Genomic DNA, 6250 nt, shown 5'->3' with positions numbered 1-6250 from the left:
TATACTCAAGTATAAGCCGACCCGAATATAAGCCGAGCCCCTAATTTCACCCCCAAAACCCCGGAAAAGTTATTGACTCGACTATAAGCCTATGGTGGGAAATACATCATACCCCCATGTCCTCATCCAGACCCCGTCATTATCCAGATCCCCGTCATCATCATCACCGCCTGTCAATCCCTTCAGCCATCGGCTGTCCGGGCATGCTGGGAGTTGTAGTTTTGAAACTTCTGGAGGTCCGCAGGTTGAAGACCTCTGCGGCCTTCGTCATCATCCAAACCCCCCTTTAGTTTTATACTCACCTCCCCTCGGTGGGAAGGAAAGGGGAGCTGGTCCGGGCCATCTATGCTGCAGGGACCGTCCGGTGGGGAGGGTTAGTCGTTCCGGGCTGTCCATTTTCACCGAGGGGGCCCTCTACTCCGGGCCTGCCCCGGACTAGTGACGTTGCCTTGACAACGACGCACAGGGACGTTCATGCGCGTCCCTGTGCGGCGGCGTCAAGGCAATGTCACTAGTCTGGGGCAGGCCCGGAGCGTGGAGCCAAAATGAGCCAAAAAGGCCCCCAGAGAGCATACATCAATAAATACAGTAAATCAGCAGGATGAAGCATTAAACAAAAACAGAACTATAATCAATAATGAACAAAGAAAAGTCATAACTACAAAAAATAGCTTCCTCTCCTGAAAGGAGAGTGGGTGGTACAACACATGTATACCTAACATACAGGTGCCAGGTGTTATTTCTGTGCTAGGAGGGTCATAGTAACCTCTGCTAAATTTTCAAGAAATAATAGCAATCCTAACAGAGTTGGTGCAGTAGTTCAAAGGAATCTAAAGATGATTTTTACTCATGAACTGCAATGTGAATTGAAGCGGAACTAGTGTCCTAATCAAGCATGCTTGAATTTCGATGGTATAGAATGGCAAAACAGTAAATTTTCATATTTGATAATTTGAAGATTTTTTTAACCATACTTATGGGTGGTGCATGGAAAGATCTTTTTGGAACTTAGTTTTTTTTTTCTTGCACTGCCCAAGGGCATTGGTGGTTATCTGGCTATTTAGAATTAGTGGTCTGTTTTAAGGGTATGCATGGTTGATCACTCTTTTACTCGTTCCTCGTAACTAAAATCTTCTGTGCCCCTTTTAGTTAAGTTGTGGGCCAGTGTGCTTTTTCCAGTTCCAAGACATCCTTTTTATGAACTGGTGCACAAAACTTAACAGCATTCTCTAGGTGAAGCTGCACCAATTTTTTTTTAAAGTGGTAATATAATTTCCTTGTCCCACAAGTCTATGATTCTTTTAATACATGACAATATCCTGCTAGCTTAAGAAGTAGCTGCTTGACATTGCTCACTGTTCTGTAGTCTTTAATCTAAAAGTACAGCCGAATCCTTTTCTACCAGTGACCCTTCATGTTTTACAGTCATTTTAAGCTTGCAGGTTATTAGCACCCAGATGCACATTTTTCCATCAATCCACATTAAACCTCATTTGACAAGTAGCTGCCCAAACACTTATAGTATTCAAGTCAGCTCGAAGTTTATGCACATCTTCCATAGACTGTACCATGCTTCAAGTCTCGGTTTCATCTGAAAAGATAGAAAAAAGACATGTACTAGGATGTTCTAAAATAGTATAGAATCACCCCAAACTCATACCCTCCCAAAGAATTTTTTTTTTTTGCCTGTTGTGACAGATGTCAGTGGTGTAGCTGGTTGTGGAAAATTATTTCCAGTATAATAATCAAATATACCAATTTCCACAGAATGGGCCAGTGCTAGAGAAGTTTTAACCATTTAAAACTAAAGCTCCCAGTATGACCTAAGCAGTGGTAAGGTTATGCTGGGAGTTTTTGTTTCATCCATCATAATTGCAGAACTTACAAGTGACTACAGCTCTGATGGGACAGTCAGACAGCATACACAATGATATTAGTGACTACAGGTGACAGCTTCTCTATAGTCTTCCCTTATCTAATTCAGATGGTACAAACCGCCAGGACTTCATCCAGCAAAATCTTCTCTATGCAGAACGTGACGCCCAAATGGCTCCTCACTATGTCACCGGAGTCTGATCCTTTATATGAAAACAATTATCATATATCATTATAACCCTACTCCACACTGCACTATCTGAATATAATAATGCTACACACTGCACCTTCTGAATATAATACTGCCACACACTGCACTCTTTGAATATAATCCTACAACACACTGTACCCTCTGAATATAATACTTCTACACATTGTACCCTCTGAATATAATACTGCCACACACTTTACACTCTGAATATAATACTACCACACACTGTACCCTCTGAATATAATACTACCACACACTGTACCCTCTGAATATAATACTGCTACACATTGTACCCACTGAATATAATACTGCCATACACTTTACCCTCTGAATATAATACTGCCACACACTGTACCCTCTGAATATAATACTACCACACACTGTACCTTCTAAATATAATACTGGCACACACTGTACCCTCTGAATATAATACTACCACATACTGTACTCTGTCCTGTGCCCTCATCAAAATGCCCCCTGTTCTGTGCCCCTGACATAATAATAACGTCCCCTGTCCTGTGCCCACACATAATAATTATGCCCCGTCCTGTTCCCCCCCACAAAATAATTCCCTCTGTCCTGTGCCCCCACATATAATACTAATACCCTTGTCCCCCCATGTAACCCTGTGCCCCTCACATATAATTTCCCCCTCATATAATGCCCCCTGTGATGTGCCCCTCACTTATAATGCCCCCTTTCATGTGCCCCTTACATTAAATGCCCCCTATCTTGTGCCCCTCTGATATCATGGCCCCTGCCCTGTGCCCCTCAGATATAATGCCCCCTGTAATGTGCCCCTCAGATATAATGCCCCCTGTATAATGCACCCATAGTGCACCAAACATAGAAAAAAAAATACTATACTCATATAATCCATGTTCCCATGAGCAGGTCTTTCCCTTGCTTCTGGCTTTCAGTGTCTGAGCCGCGGGGACGGGATCTGCGGCAGGTGCGATGACGTTACATCATCGCAACTGCCTGCCGAGGATCACGTCCCTGGGGCTCACACGCTGCAAGCAGGAAGTGTCTGTAGCTTGTGAGTGAGTGTAGGAGCAGGAGCTGACAGCTGCTGCTCCACCATTCTAGTGTACAGGGCATTGCAAATTGCACCATACTAATGCCACCCTCCAGTTTAGGTAATGGAGTCTGTGACGGTCTGCCAGGTCCAACATCCATAAGACTTAGAGTGGTAGCAATTTATGATTTACAGAAACCCATAACTCACATTGGACTTCACAAAATTTCTGACTAATTCATTTTAGTATAGTCATTTGGAAAATCTAAAAGTTGAGAATTCAGGTCTTTTCAGTCTGACTTTTTGTATATCAACATTTGTAGGCAAAAATATATATATACATACTTGCGATTTGAATATGAATATGAATTCAAACTTGTGATTTGCGGCTATTCTGGGTCATACGGGTCTATGGTGACTCGGTGACCCGGAAAATAAGGGGGATCGCGGTTGTCCAAGACACCCACGATCCCCCTGAAGGGATAGGAGTGAGGTGGCAGGGGTGCCACCCCTCCTATCCCTGCTATTGGGCGTCGAGAAGCGACGTCCGATAGCAGATCGGGGGCGGGGGGGGGGGGGGGTTAACTTTCATTTTCCCCGTTCTGCCCACCCACAATAGGCGGGGCAGAATGGGAAAATCGAAGGGGACCAGCGACGAAGTCTACTTACCCTGCGGGCGAGGCTGCAGGCGACGATCGGTGTCGAAGATCGGTGTCGGAGACCTTCGGCAGCATGTCGTGCGGCTGGCTCTCTGGATCCGACGGAAGCCGGTAAGTTGCCTAGCAACATCTAGAGGGCTACAGTTTGAGACCACTGTACAGTGGTCTCTACACTGTTGCCCTCCAGATGTTGTAAAACTACAACTCCCAGCATGCCCAGACAGCTGTCATGCTGGGATTTGTAGTTTTGCAACAGCTGGAGGGCTACAGTTTGGAGATCACTGTGCAGTGAACTATGGCCCTCTAGATCTGGCAAAATTACAACTCCCAGCATGCCCACATAGCAGTTTGCTGCCTGGGCATGCTGGGTTTGTAGTTTTGCAACAACAGTGACACAGTTTGGAGATCACTGTGCAGTGGTTTCTAAACTGTAGCCCCCCAGATGTTGCAAAACTGCAAATCCCAGCATGCCCAAACAGCTGTCTCGGCATGCTGGGGGTTGTAGTTGCGTACCTCCAGCTGTTGCATAACTACATTTCCCAGCATGCACTTCAGCGATCAGTACATGCTGGGAGTTGTAGTTTTGCAACAGCTGGAGGCACTCTGGTTGGAAAATACTGAGTTAGGTAACAGAACCCAACTGAAGGTTTTCCAACCAGTGCGCCTCCAGCTCTTGCAAAAGTAACACTCCCAGCATGCACGGTCTGTCAGTACATGCTGGGAGTTGTAGTTTTGAAACAGCTGGATGTTTGAATGTACAGGGTCTTGTTTCCAAAACGGAGCCTCCAGCTGTTAAAAAACAACAACTCCCAGCATTTCCGGACAGCCACTGTCCAGGCATGCTGGGAGTTTAGCAACAGCTGGAGGCACTGGTGGCACCCTGTTTTGGAATCGATGGCGTAGAATACCCAGGGCTTTTTCTCCTTTTACCCCTTATGAAAAGGAAAAGTTGGGGTCTACACCAGCATGTTAGTGTAAAAAAAAATGTTTACACTAACATGCTGTGTTGCCCTTTACTTTTTATTTTCCCAGGAGGTAAAAGGAAAAAAAGACCCCAAAATTTGTAACACAATTTCTCCTGAATACAGAAATACCCCATATATGGGCGTAAAATGCTCTGCGGACGCATAACAAGGCTCAGAGCGCACCATGTACATTTGAGGCCAAAATTGGTGATTTGCACAGAGATGGCTGATTTTACAGCGGTTCTGACATAAACACAAAAAAATAAATACCCAGATGTGACCCCATTTTGGAAACTACACCCCTCACGGAATGTAACACGGGGTATAGTGAACTTTAACACCCCACAGGTGTTTCACAAATTTTCATTAAAGTTGGATGGGAAAATTTAAAAACTTTTTTTTTTTCATTTTCACAAGGGAAAATAGGAAAAAAGCCCCCCAAATTTTGTAACCCCATTTCTTTGGAGTTTATAAATACCCCATATGTTGATGTAAAGTGCTTTGCAGGCAAACCACAATGCTCAGAAGAGAAGGAGCGCCATTGGGATTTTGAAGAAAAAATGTGTCCGGAATTGAAGGCCACGTGTGTTTACAAAGCCCCCATAGTGCCAGAACTAGAGATGAGTACTTACAGTAAATTCGATTCGTCACGGACTTCTCGGCTCGGCAGTTGATGACTTATCCTGCATAAATTAGTTCAGCTTTCAGGTGCTCCGGTGGGCTGGAAAAGGTGGATACAGTCCTAGGAAAGAGTCTCCTTGACGTCCACACATGGGGTATTTCCATACTCAGAAGAAATGAGGTTACACATTTTGGGGGTAAATTTTCTCCTATTACCCCTTGTAAAAATGTAAAATTTGGGGAAAAAACAGCATATTAGTGAATTTTTTTTTTTCATTTACACAAACAAAAAGTCGTGAAATACCTGTGAGGTGTTAAATGCTCACTGTACCCCTTGTTACGTTCCTTGAGGGGTGTAGTTTCCAAAATAGTATGCCATGTGTTTTTTTTTTTTTTGCTGTTCTCGCACCATAGGGGCTTCCTAAATGCGACATGCCCCCCAAAAACCATTTCAGCAAGATTTGCTTTCAAAAAGCCAAATGTGACTCCTTCTCTTCTGAGCATTGTAGTTCGCCGGCAGAGCATTTTACGTCCTAACATGGGGTATGTCCATACTCAGAAGAGATGGGGTTACAATTTTTTTTTTTTTTTTGGGGGGGGGGGGCATTTTCTCCCATTACCCTTTATAAAAATGGTAAATTTGGGGGAAAAACTGCACTTTAGTGAAAATTTTTTTTTTTCATTTACACATCCGACTTTAACGAAAAGTCATCAAACACCTGTGGGGTGTTAAGGCTCACTGGATCCCGTGTTACGTGCCTTGAGGGGTATAGTTTCCAAAATGGTATGCCATGTGGGGGTTGTCTGCTGTTCTTGCACCATAGGGGCTTCCTAAATGTGACATGCCCCCAAAAAACATTTCAGAAAAACTCACTCTCCAAAACCCCATTGTCGCTCCTTC

The sequence above is a fragment of the Hyla sarda genome, chromosome 4 (genome assembly GCF_029499605.1).
Source record: "Hyla sarda isolate aHylSar1 chromosome 4, aHylSar1.hap1, whole genome shotgun sequence".
In the NCBI taxonomy this organism is placed as follows: domain Eukaryota; kingdom Metazoa; phylum Chordata; class Amphibia; order Anura; family Hylidae; genus Hyla; species Hyla sarda.
This window is presented reverse-complemented; position numbering follows the sequence as displayed.